Raw genomic sequence first — 13121 nt, 5'->3', positions numbered from 1 at the left:
ACTGCCTTCTCCTGTGTGGCTTTTTATTGCAGTATAAATTGGGATAATAAATGCAGTTGCCAGATGAAAGCAACAGGCCACATTTGGGAACTTGGATACTTTGTCAAGTGAGCAGAATCCAAATCACCTCATTTAGGATGGCATGAAACTATGATTGGTAATCTCAAGCGGCGCTGGCACTTTAAAAGGTTAGGCCCCTTAAATAATCACAAACAAATTATTTATTGTAAAAGCCACCAAGAAAAGTTAAAATTGAATTCAACAAAGGCTCTGCAAATGCCTTAACATCTTAGGTTCAGCTGCCAGCTTCAGGTGGCTGTGTTTTTGGAAGATTTTGTAATGGAGTGAACTTATCTCCTTCTGCCAGCAAGTACTGTATATGCTTGTCAATAAATCAAATCTCTTGTACAAGTTGAGGGCTGTTTTAGGACTAAAAATGGCAAAAAATGCTGTGATCCATGTATGAGGCTGGGTTCCACGTTGCTCCCTCTCTCTCCCTCCCCTCCACCTCCATGTCCAACATTTCTCTCTCTCTCCTTCCTTCCCCAAACCCACCCTACATCCCGTAGCCCACAGCTTCACAGGTTTCAACAGGGTCAGAACAGACAAAGCCAGAAGGCGAAATCAGATTATAAATCATCAGGATTATGTATTTATCCGTCACTAATTAGTCTCTCACTCTAAACTTTGGCAAATTCACAAATCACAAATTTTCACAAATCACAAACCTTCCTATTCAAGGAGAATGTTTTATTAAGGAATCAGTATTTCCTTGTCATTGGCAGCAGAGGAATCCAGAGACTTGTGGGTTATGACCATCTACCAGCAGGTTGGGATAGAGGGCAACTGAACTCTGTCATATAGGATGGTGTGCTCCTTGGTCAGTTAGTGTATATCTATCTCCAGCAGGCGGTGGACAGTCTCTCACAAGCTCCTGGTTTCTTCTGCTAATGTTGCTCCTGTTCTGGGTTTCCTATGTCAGTTGAACAGGGGGAAAGGGAAATGGGACTTGATATATACTGCCTTTCTGAGTTTTTTTGCAACTACATTCAAAGAGGTTTACATATATTCAGGTACTTATTTTGTACCAGGGGCAATGGAGGGTTAATTGACTTGTCCAGAGTCACAAGGAGCTGCAGTGGGAATCGAGCTCAGTTCCCCAGCATCAAAGTCCACTGCACTAACCACTAGGCTATTCCTTGTGTTTTAGGTTTATATTTCAGCCCAGGGGCGTATCTGAACTGCGGCGGTAGGGGGGGCCAGGGCCAGAGTGAGGGGGCACATTATAGCCCCCCCCCCGCCGCCGCAGCCGCTGCCATTGCCGATCCCCCTCCCCCCAGCTGCTACCATTTCCAACCCTCCCCCTCCGTTGCTTGCCTACCTTCGCTGGCGGGGGACCCCAACCCCCGCCAGCCGAGGTCCGCGTCCTCCTGCCGCTGCCGCTGCCGGCTGCCTTTGGTCCTTTCATTTGTCCATTGAAGCTGGCGCCGACGAAAGTTTCTTTTGACTCTGACGTCGCTGCACGTTGTACGTGCAGGACATCAGACTCAGAAACATTTTCTGAGCCTGACGTCCTGCACGTACAACGTGCAGCGACGTCAGACTCAAAAGAAACTTTCGTCGGCGCCAGCTTCAATGGACAAATGAAAGGACCAAAGGCAGCCGGCAGCGGCAGGAGGACGCGGACCTCGGCTGGCGGGGGTTGGGGTCCCCCGCCAGCGAAGGTAGGCGAGCAACGGAGGGGGAGGGTTGGCAGCGGTAGGGGGGTCCAGGGCGAAATCTGCGGGGGCCCAGGCCCCTGAGGCCCCACGCAGATACGCCCCTGTTTCAGCCTACCCTTGGGGTACACATGGTGGTGACAGGTCTCTCCCCCCTTCCCTCTCTTGCTGCTTTCTCCTCCAGTTTCCATTCTCACAGAGGGGTGTGCGTGTTTTTTTTTAAGGCGTCAACAGAGACTACAGTTTTGAGGCTGCTGTGACTTTATTGATCAGGGGGTTCTTTCAGTATTCCTTCTGGGCAGCACTTGTGTTTCACACAGAGAAGCTGGTAAGATTTAGTGGCACCAGTGTATGCAGATTTTTTTGGAGTGAGTACCACTGTAAATTCTCCTACCTCATTGGGTTTGCTGACTCAGTTTTATTTTTAGCTTGTGTTGTACGGTGGCTGAGATAGTTAAACGCTGCTCTTGCTGTAGGATGCGAAGAGCTGCATTGGGGCAGTGTGTTTGTTTTTCGGCCACTACTGAGTCAGATAGTGCCATGGGACTTGTGGAGCCCTTGGTTTCCTGTGCGAGGGAGTTGGCTTTGTGGTTTCCACAGGATTCAGTTGCTTCTGTTTCTTCAGTTATGGCGGCCATTTCAGATTCCTGCAATTTTGTGCCTGCGAGTGAGAGCAGTGCTGCCGGTGCTTTCCCTTCTGGGTCAGTCGGGTTACATTCAGCTCTGCCTCCAGTTGCAGGTACTTCCGCTCAGGATATGTTTTCCCCAGAATTTATTTCCTTGTCATCAAGCAGATGAAGCCATCACGTATGGGTTGTGTCCATCAACCAGCAGGAGGAGATAGAGAGCACTCAACTTTTCACAGTGCCTCATGGCCAGCCAGCTCCACTGCCTCTTCAGTATTCTCTATCTCCCCAAGCAGGGTGGCTGCAGCTTCTTCGAGCTCCATCAAAAATCTGCCTGGGGGTGGCTCCTGGCTTGCCCGTTGTTAGCCAGGGTGTTAGAGGCTATAGCAGCTTCACTTTGAAGGCACATAGGTCAGCCCTTTCCCTGCCTTACCCATGCCCCCGTGGATGTGGACATAGCTTGCTTTTCCCTGTCCTTTCCCACTCAGTGGATGCAGGCACAATGGTTCACCTTTCCCACTCATCTGAGCCTCCGGAGTTCTTATTACCTCTGCTTTCCTCACAGCGTAAAAAAAAAAAAATGGAACAGAGGTTTTCCTTTGATTCTTCTATGGGACCGGAGCTGTGATATTCGGTCCGGTGAGGTAAGAGTGTTTTCTAACTCCTCCAGGGTAGGCCCGCAATCGTTTTTGGCGCGAAACCGCCATTTTGAATTTTCATGCTGTTTTCAGCGATGGCTGCAGAGAATGTAAAGCGCTGTTCCCGGTGTGGCAAGCGCAAATCAGCAGCGGGGCTCTGTAAATCATGCTGTACAGGTGTAAGAGCCGGCCCAAGCATGGCGAGAGATGATTCTTCCAGCTCAGAGCTGGCAGCGGACGCCATTTTGAATTCTCCACATGATGCGGCCTCTGTAGAGACGGAGAGCCCTGAGCCTGGGGGGGGGGGAGACCTCAAATTGAGGCTATTCAGGGAGCGGCTAGCCCCGGACGGGATCTGGGTGCCCAGGGCGAGTTTTTCTCCCCTGATTTTGTGTTGTTATTGCATAAAGCATACATGCTGAAAAGAGCTCTCCCTCAAGGGTCGTTTGAGGCCCCTTCTATTGTCGTCGTTCCCCCCCCCCCCCCCCCCCCCCGGGTGGATTCTGGCCTGGGACTGCCCGCTGAGGCTATTTTCCCTGATAATTGGCATAAAGAAAAGCGAAGAAGGGCTAATTCCCTTTCAGATTGTGGTGCACCTCCTCACCCCCCCCCCCCCCCCCCCCCCCCCCGTGGTCGGGCTGTGAGGATCCGGAGAGTTCTGGCAGGCCTTCGTGGTCTAAGGAACCAGAGTCAGGTGCAGAATTACCACAGGATCTGGATGATCCCTCCGCGTTGAGGATTTTCCACCGTGATGAGCTGCCAGCACTTATTTCAGATGCCCTACAGGTCCTTTCTATTGAAGAGCCTGACAGTGGCACGGCTTCCTCTGTGAATCCTAGGATGGCTAGTACCAAAAAGCCTGCTCGAGCCTTTCCTTTGCATGACTCCATCCAAGAGCTTATTTCCGTTCAGTGGGCTGACCCCGAGGGACCTTTGAAAGTTTCCAGGGCTAAGGGGTAATTATACCCTCTGCGTGAGGAGCATTTGGCTCGCTTTGCAAGGCCTAAAGTAGATGCCCTAGTCACTGCGGTGACAAAGAGAACTACCCTCCATGTGGAAGGAGGAGTTGCCCTGAAGGATATACAAGACCGTAGGCTGGAAGCAGCACTTAAACGGTCCTTTGAAATTGCAGGTCTTACTGTTCAGGCGTCTGCATGCAGTTGTTATGCTGCTAGAGCCTGCCTGGCTTGGTTGCAACAGGCAGTGGAACAGCCCGGAGATGGAGCGGAGCCCTTCTCGGATGTGGCTCCGCGGCTGGAGTCGGCCTTGTCCTTTTTGGCTGATGTCCTTTATGATATTGTCAGAGCTTCGGCTAAACAAATGGCAGTAGTAGTGGCGGCTCGCCGTCTTATTTGGCTACGACATTGGGCAGCGGACATGGCCTCTAAGCAAAGGTTGGTGAAGTTGCCCTTTCAAGGCCTTCTCCTATTTGGTGGCGAGTTGGGGAAAAAAAAATTGTTAAAGGCCTGGGAGATCCTAAACCCCAGCGCTTGCCCGAAGATAGGCCGAGGCCTTCCTCCAAGGGCCAGACGGTCCACTCCTCTTATAGGCCTCGCTTCCATGAAGCTAGAAGGTACCACCCGGGGCGTTCTGCTGGGTTCACTTCTCGTGCCCGTTTTTCAGCAGAGGAACTCCTTTCGCTCGGACAAGCGTTCCGCAGCCACCGGCTCTAGGCCTGGAGTTCAGGGGCGACCCTCTCAATGATGGTGCGCCGGCCCCCTCCTCGCTTCCTGTCATCGGAGGACGTCTTTCCCTCTTTGCCGAGGAGTGGGCCAATATTTCCTCAGATCAGTGGTTTCTGGACCTGATCAGAGATGGCTACAGAATAGAATTCAACGCCCCAGTAAGAGACGTGTTTGTGGAGTCCCGATGCGGTTCTGCCGCCAAACGGGCAGCGGTAGAGGAGACTTTGCAAGGTCTGATTCAGTTAGGGGCCGTGTCCCCGGTATCTTCCGCCGAACACGGCTACGGCCGATACTCCATCTACTTTGTGGTGCCGTGAAAAGGTGGGTCTTTTCGCCCTATTTTGGACTTAAAAGAATTAAACAAGTCCCTGAGAGTGCGGCATTTCCACATGGAAACCCTGCGCTCCGTCATTGCTGCGGTACAGACAGGAGAGTTTCTCACGTCTCTAGACCTGAAAGAAGCTTACTTGCACATACCAATTTAGCCCCCGCACCAGAAGTTTCTGAGGTTTGCGGTGTTGGGAAAACATTTCCAGTTCCGGGCCTTGCCTTTTCGAAGGTAATGGTGGTAGTAGCTGCTTTGCTCAGGCGAGAAGGTATCAGGGTTCACCCGTACCTAGACGACTGGCTCATCAGAGCAGACTCTGTAACAGAGAGCTATCAAGCTACAGCCAGAGTGGTCTCAGTACTTCAATCTCTAGGCTGGGTCGTCAATATGGCCCAAAGTCACCTGACCCCCTCGCAATCTCTAGAATATTTGGGGGCCAGGTTCGACACAGACTCGGGCTATGTATACCTACCCGAGCTAAGGCGGTGCAAGCTTCAGGATCAGGTCCGTCTGCTCCTGAGGATGTCCCGCCCGCAAACTTGGGACATTGTCCAGCTGCTGGGATCGATGACAGCCACATTGAAAGTGGTGTCCTGGGCGAGAGCGCACCTGAGACCTCTACAGTATTCCCTACTTCAAAGATGGTCCCCAGTTTCTCAGGATTATCAATGCAGAATTTCTTGGCTCCCTGCGGCCCGACTCAGCATGGAGTGGTGGCTCTCAGACAGCATGCTGCGGCGAGGAATGCCGCTGGTGCTCCCCGATTGGTGTCTAGTAGTGACAGATGCCAGCCTGAAGGGCTGGGACGCACATTGCAAGGGGAAGCATGCCCAGGGTCTATGGACACCCGAGGAGTCGGAGTGGTCCATCAACCGCCTGGAGTTGAAAGCGGTGTTTCAGGCGCTTCTGGCCTTTCAAGTGACCCTGGAAGGATTGGCTGTCAGAGTGATGTCGGACAACACGACAGCAGTGGCCTACATAAATCGACAAGGCGGCACTCAGTGCAGAGCACTGGCTGCGCAGGCCGAACAGATTTGCCACTGGGCCGAGCTGCATCTTCAGTTTCTGTTGGCAGCTCACATTGCAGGTCAGAGCAACGTGCAAGCTGATTATCTAAGCAGGCATCAGATCGATCCAGCAGAATGGGAACTAGCAGACGAAGTATTCCTGCAGATATGTGCCAAATGGGGCAAGCCCGTGATGGATCTTATGGCGACAAGTTCCAATGCCAAAGTCCCGTGCTTCTTCAGCAGACGGAGAGATCCTCGCTTAGCAGGGTTGGATGCCTTGACTCAGCCCTGGCCTCTGTGGCCCTTGATAGGGCGCGTGCTCCTGCGGATTCAGCTGCACCCAGGAGAAGTGGTCCTCATCGCCCCGGATTGGCCCAGGAGGCCTTGGTATGCGTACCTCCGACAGATGCTAGTGGAGGCTCCCCTTCCTTTACCTCTGGTACCGAACCTGTTGTCACAGGGCCCGGTAGCCATGGAGGACGCCTGCCGCTTTGGTCTTATGGCATGGCAATTGAGGGACAAAGGCTATTCAAACAGTCATTTCCACTTTCCTGCAGGCACGCAAGGGTTCCACTTCCGTGGCTTATGCCAGGAGTTGGCGCCAGTTTGAGTCTTGGTGTGCTTCAAAAGCGATCACACCCATGCGGGCTCCTGTCTCGCCGATATTGGACTTTTTGCAGGATGGTGTACAAATAGGCTTGGCCTTTAATTCCCTGTGGGTGCAAGTGGCAGCGTTGGCCTCCCTTCGTGGTAAGGTTGAAGGCGTGTCTTTAGCTGCTCATCCAGATGTGGCACGGTTTCTTAGTGGGGTGCTTTGGCTATGGCCTTTCGTGTGAGCACCCTGTCCAGCTTGGAACCTGGGGCTAGTTTTGAAGGCCCTGCAGGCTTCTCCTTTTGAGCTGCTTTGGCGAGCATCGGAGAAAGATTTGATACTAAAGGCCGTTTTTCTTGTGGCCATTACTTTGGTGAGACTGGTGTCAGAGCTCCAGGCGCTGTCCTGTAGAGACCCATTTCTGCAATTCTCAGAGTCCGGGGTCATGGTTCGGACCGTGCCTTCCTTCATGACTAAGGTGGTTTCAGCGTTTCACCTAAACCAGCCTATTTTCTTGCCCTCCTTTGATAAGGAGGAGTTTCCAGAATCTTTTGGGCAGTTGCACCTGTTGGATGTGCGCAGGACTCTGCTGCAGTATCTGCGAGTTACTATCTCTTTCAGGATCTTTGATCATCTGTTTGTTTTGCTATCAGGTCCTCGCAGAGGGTCTCCAGCGTCTAAAGCCACTATTGCCCGCTGGCTCAAAGAAACTATCTTTTCAGCTTATCTGCTTGCCGGCTGGTCTCCGCCTGTAGCCTTTAAGTCGCATTCTACCAGAGCGATTTCTTCCTCTTGGGCTGAAACTGGAGCACTCTCTCGTCAAGAGATATGCAGTGCAGCATCATGGGCTTCTAAGCTCTCTTTTGCCCGACATTACAGGCTGGATGTGGCTGCTAGGAGGGATGCGTGTTTTGGAGCACAAGTGCTAGCGCGTGGTGTGACCTGTTCCCACCCTATATAGGGATTGCTTTGTTACATCCCATACGTAATGGCTTCATCTGCTTGATGACAAGGAAGGGAAAATTAGGTTCTTACCTTGGTAATTTTCTTTCCTTTAGTCATAGCAGATGAAGCCATGAGCCCTCCCTGTATGATTGTCTGTATGCTGTGAATCTGTTTCAGGTTCTGTTCTTGTTTCCTGAAGTTCCTTCCTTGGGAGAAAATTGGAAAACAGTATTCAGGATTCATGTTCACTTATAGGAGGATGAGTCCATTCCCTCCAGTTTGTTTTGGAGGATGAGTTTATTCCCTCCAGGAGGTTGCGTGTATCCCCTCCAGTTATACAATAAGGAGGACGAGTTTATTCCCTCCAGGAGGATGTGTTCATTCCCTCCTTTTGAGTTCATACCCTTGTTAAGGGGCCATCGTTCGCTGTGAGGAAAGTTCATGTTATTCCCATTGCGGTTTGCCATACTGCTTTGGAAGCTTCAAATACTGAAGAGGCAGTGGAGCTGGCTTGCCATGAGGCACTGTGAAAAGTTGAGTGCTCTCTATCTCCCCCTGCTGGTTGATGGACACAACCCATACGTAATGGCTTCATCTGCTATGACTAAAGGAAAGAAAATTACCAAGGTAAGAACCTAATTTTCCCTTATTGCATCAAGCATATCTTCTTAAATGCTCTCAGCCTACCTCTGTCTCAGTAACCTGTACTGCCTCTGCAATCGGACATGCCATTTAAAAGAGGTGTGTGGAACAGGTGTCTGAATTTGAATATGTTTCTCCTCTCGTCTTCTGAAGGTGGTAAATTGGCAGCTTCATTTCATTCTGTTGTGCCTGAGATTCAGGAGGAGGGAGAACCGCTGCCAGGTGAGGTAGATGATCCTATGATTGCATGTTTCATAAGGAGGAACTGGCCTCCTTTAATAACTACAGCTTTAGAAGCCCTTAATATCTCCTCTCCTTCCTCTCAGCTCTCTGCCTGTTTCTTCTTCCAATCCTATGATGGCTCCTATTATGGCAAGCACTAAGATGCTTCCCAAATCCTTCCCAGTACATAGGGGTACGCGGAAGTGGGATTCTGCGCAGTGGTCCTCTCCGAATGTCAGTCTAAAGGTAGCCAGGGCAATGTCCCACCTCAACCCCATCTCTCTGAATGAATTAGAAAAACCTTCAGCTACTTAAGGATGATCCTGTAGTGGTGGCAGTGATTAAGAGGACCACACTCCCTGTAGAGGGTGGTATTGCTCTTAAGGACATCCAAGACAGAAAGCTGGAAACCGCCTTTAAGCTCTTGGTAGAAATTTGAAATCTCAGCTCTTCGTTGCAAGCAGCTGTTCCTTGTCATCAAGTAGATGAATCCATTTCGAAATGGCTTGTGTCCACCTTCCAGCAGGGGGAGATAGAGAGCACTGAAAACTATAGTGCCTCTTGGCCAGCTAGCTCCATCTGCCTCTCAGTATTCTGTATCTCCCCAGTAGGGTGGATGCAGCTTATTCAGCTTCTTCAGAAATCTGCCTGGGGTGGCTCCTGTGCTTTGGCCAGTTGTAGCAGGGGTGTTGTGGCTGGTGGTGCCCACTTTAAAGGCACATAGGTTTGCCCTTTCCCTGCCTTTCCCACACTCTTCTATGTGGATGCAGGCACATTGGTTTGTCCTTTCCCTGCCTTTCCCACTCTCCTGTACCTCCGGAGTGCCTCTGTAGCTGTTGCCTCTAACTTTCCTCACAGCATTAAAAAAAAAAAAAAAAAAAAGTGACGCGCTTGTTAGCGCTGCGATTCTGAGGCTTCCTTCTGTTTGTGCAGCGTGACCAGAGCTCTGGGACTCGGTCTGGTGAGGTAAGAGAGTCTTGTAGCTCTTCCGGGGAGGGTCCGCGATCGGGATGTTTTTGGTGCAATCCGCCATTTTGAAATTTTCTGCTGTTTTTGGCGATGGCTGTGGAGGTTAAGCGCTGCTCACTTTGTGGCAAGCGCAGATCCGCAGCGGGGCCCTTTAAATCATGCTCTTCAGACGTCAGGGCCAGCCCAAGCATGGCGAGCGATGTTTCTTCCCGCTTGGTGGAGCTGGCAGTGGGCGCCATCTTGGATGCGCCGCATGGCTGGACCCCCGCAGGAGCGGAGGGGTCTGAGGCCGGAGGGGAGCCTCGGATGGAGGCTACCAGAGGAGCTGTTTACCCCGGATTGGAAACGGAAGGCCAGGGTGAGCCTTTCTCCCCTGAGTTTGTGTTGCTTTTACATAAAGCGTTCATGTTAAAAAGAGCTCTGCCGCAGATGTCTGTCGCTGAGTTGCTACCTGGTTCCCCTCTGGTGGAGGCTGGCCTGGGATTGCCATCAGGCATTTTTTCCCCAGACAGTTGGCTGCAAGACAAGCGCAGAAGGGTAAATTCCCCTTCAGAGAGTGGCACCCCCCCCCCCCCCCCCCCCGTGGTCGGGCTGTGGGGATTCTGAGGGGTCTGGCAGGCCTTCGTGGTCTGAAGAGCCAGAGGCAGGTGTAGGATTGCCACTGGATCCAGATGATCCCATTGCGGTTAGGATTTTCCACCACGAGGAGCTGCCAGCGCTTATTTCTGATGCCTTACAGGCTCTCTCTATTGAAGATCCTGTGATGGGCGAAGCCTTCTCTGGTAATCTGAGGTTGGCAAGTACTAAGAAGCCTGCTCGAGCCTTTCGTTTGCATGACTCTATCCAAGAGCTTATTTCGGCTCAATGGGCTGACCCTGAGGGGCCTTAGAAAGTTGCCAGGGCAATGGGGCACTTATACCCGCTCAGTGAGGAGCACTTGGCACGCTTGGCCGTGCCTAAAGTGGATGCCCTAGTCACAGCTGTGATGAAGAAGACTACCCTCCTAGTAGAGGGAGGGGTCGCCCTGAAGGACATGCAGGACTGACGTCTGGAATCAGCAATGAAATAGTCCTTTGAGATTTCAGGCCTAGCCTTACGGGCATCTGTGTGCAGTTATTATGCTGCTCGAGCCTGCCTCTCTTGGTTGCAACAAGCAGTGGAACAGCCCGGGGATGGAGCGGAGCCCCTTGCGGAGGTGGCACTGCTGATGGAGTCGGCCTTGTCATTTTTGTCTGACGCACTCTTATGATCTGGTCAGAGCTTCGGCTAAACAGATGGCTGTGGCGGTGGCTGCTCACCGCTTTCTATGGCTACGGCATTGGGCGGCTGACATGGCCTCTAAGCAAAGGTTGGTGAAGTTGCCCTTTCAAGGCCTTCTCCTATTTAGTGAGGAGTTGGAGAAAATTGTTAAGGGCCTGGGGGATGCTAAACCCCAGCCCTTACCCGAGGATAGGCCATGGCCTTCTTCCAAGGGTCAGGCGGTTCCCTCCTCTTCCAGACCTCGCTTCCGTGAAGCTAGAAGGTACCGCCCGGGGCGTTCTGCTGGTTTTACTTCGTGTGCCCGTTTTCAGCAGAGGAACTCCTTTCGCTCGGACAAATGTTCCGCAGCGGCCGGCTCAAGGCCTGGAGTTCATGGGCGACCCTCTCAATGATGGTGCGCCGGCCCACTCCTCGATTCCTGCAGTGGGAGGACGTCTTTCCCTCTTTCTCGAGGAATGGGTCAAGATTACCTCAGATCAGTGGGTTTTGAACCTGATCAGAGATGGCTACAGATTAGAATTCAATGCCCCAGTGAGAGACGTGTTTGTGGAGTCCCGATGCGGCTCTGCCGTCAAACGGGCGGCGGTAGAGAAGACCTTGCAAGGTTTGTTGCACCTCGGGGCTTTGGTCCCTGTGCCTCCCGCCGAGATTGGCTACGGTCGTTACTCCAGTTATTTTGTGGTGCCGCGAAAAGGAGGGTCTTTTCGGCCCATCCTCGACTTAAAGGAACTCAACAAGTCACTAAGAGTGCAGCATTTTTGCATGGAAACCCTGTGCTCCGTCATTGCGGCGGTACAGCCAGGAGAGTTTCTCACGTCTCTGGACCTGAAAGAAGCTTACTTGCACATTCCTATTTGGCCCCCGCACCACCGGTTTCTCCGGTTTGCGGTGTTTGGAAACCTTTCCAGTTTTGGGCTTTGACTTTTGGCCTCGCCACAGCTCCCTGAACCTTTTCCAAGGTAATGGTGGTAGTAGCTGCCTTTCTCAGGCGAGAGGGTATCCGGGTTCACCCGTACCTTGACGACTGGCTCATCAGAGCGGACTCTGCAGAAGAGTCATCATGTAACAGCCAGAGTGGTCTCAGTACTTCAATCTGTGGGCTGGGTCGTCAGTATACCCAAAAGTCACCTGACCCCTTCTCAATCTCTAGAATATTTGGGGGTCCAGTTCGACACAGCCTCGGGGTTTGTCTTTCTACCCGAGCAAAGGCGGTGCAAGCTTCAGAACCAGGTCTCTCTGCTCCTGAGGATGCCTCGCCCGCGAGCTTGGGACATAGTCCAGCTGTTGTGGTCGATGACGCCCACCTTGGAAGTGGTGCCATGGGCGAGAGCGCATCTGAGATCTCTGCAGTGTTCCCTGCTTCAACGATGGTCTCCAATATCTCAAGATTACCAGCGCAGACTCACATGGCTCCCTGTGGCCCGGCTCAGTATGGAGTGGTGGCTCTCAAGACAGCATGTTGCGGCGAGGAATGCCGCTAGCACTTCCCTCTTGGTGCCTGGTGGTAACAGATGCCAGCCTGCAGGGCTGGGGAGCACATTGCCAGGGAAGGCATGCCCAGGGTTTCTGGACACCTGAGGAGTCAGAGTGGTCCATCAATCGCTTGGAGTTGAAAGCGATATTCCAGGTACTTCTTGCCTTTTACACGACCCTGGAGGGACTGGCTGTCAGAGTTCTGTCGGACAATACGACAGCAGTGGCCTACATAAATCGACAAGGCGATGAAAAGCCATCCTTAATTTTTTAAGGGGTTTGAAACATGCTCTTTCTAATGAAAATGATTAAAAAGAGTTTTCAGAAGGTCTTTTTTTGTAAAAGTGGGCTAAAAATACCCTATTTTGGGCGTTTTTGCAAAAATCATCAACTTTACACTGTTTGTGAACTAATGGAAAATATTAGTAGAATGAAATTTTATATTAAAAACCTTGTGTTGATAAGTTGTTGTGTGCAAAGTTTCACGTTTATCACACCTTTAATCCCAGAGATATAAAAAGCCAAACCTTACAATTTTTTCGTGCTGCAAATTTTTCGGACCAAATTTGCTCCAAGTTTTCTTCATGGAAATCGCTCATGAAGATTTTTTTTTATTTTGTTTAATAGAGCGCAAAAAGTTGTACAAGATGGCCAAGTTTTGTTTCTCTCAACAAAATATTGCCGGAGATAATGTCTCAAAGTTCCGAAATCTCGGAGTCATACCATAGAAGGCTGCAATATGGGGTCAAACAGATTACTATATCTCAGCAAGTATTGCATCAGCGAACGTAAAACTTTACCAATGTTCATTGGGGACTTGTATGAATGTTCACAGAAAATTTCATCAAAATCCATGATGGTCGCGCAGGGACCACCAGACCACTTGACATGGAATGACCCAGTTTATGATTTGCTTTGGGCTTCTAAGCCTATGGCTCTTCCTGTGGTGGCCCGATGTACACTTTGGCTGCGTGGTTGGTCAACTGATGCGGCTTCTAAGTCCAAGCTGCAAA

At 51.3% G+C, this 13121-nt stretch overlaps 1 protein-coding gene across 1 annotated transcript in view; it reads left to right on the top strand.

The window, feature by feature from the left end:
- TBL1XR1 (transducin beta like 1 X-linked receptor 1) overlaps nt 1–13121 on the top strand; it is a 405824-nt gene that overhangs the window by 84826 nt on the left and 307877 nt on the right.

The sequence above is a fragment of the Microcaecilia unicolor genome, chromosome 10 (assembly GCF_901765095.1).
Source record: "Microcaecilia unicolor chromosome 10, aMicUni1.1, whole genome shotgun sequence".
NCBI classification, from domain to species: domain Eukaryota; kingdom Metazoa; phylum Chordata; class Amphibia; order Gymnophiona; family Siphonopidae; genus Microcaecilia; species Microcaecilia unicolor.
This window is presented reverse-complemented; position numbering and strand designations above follow the sequence as displayed.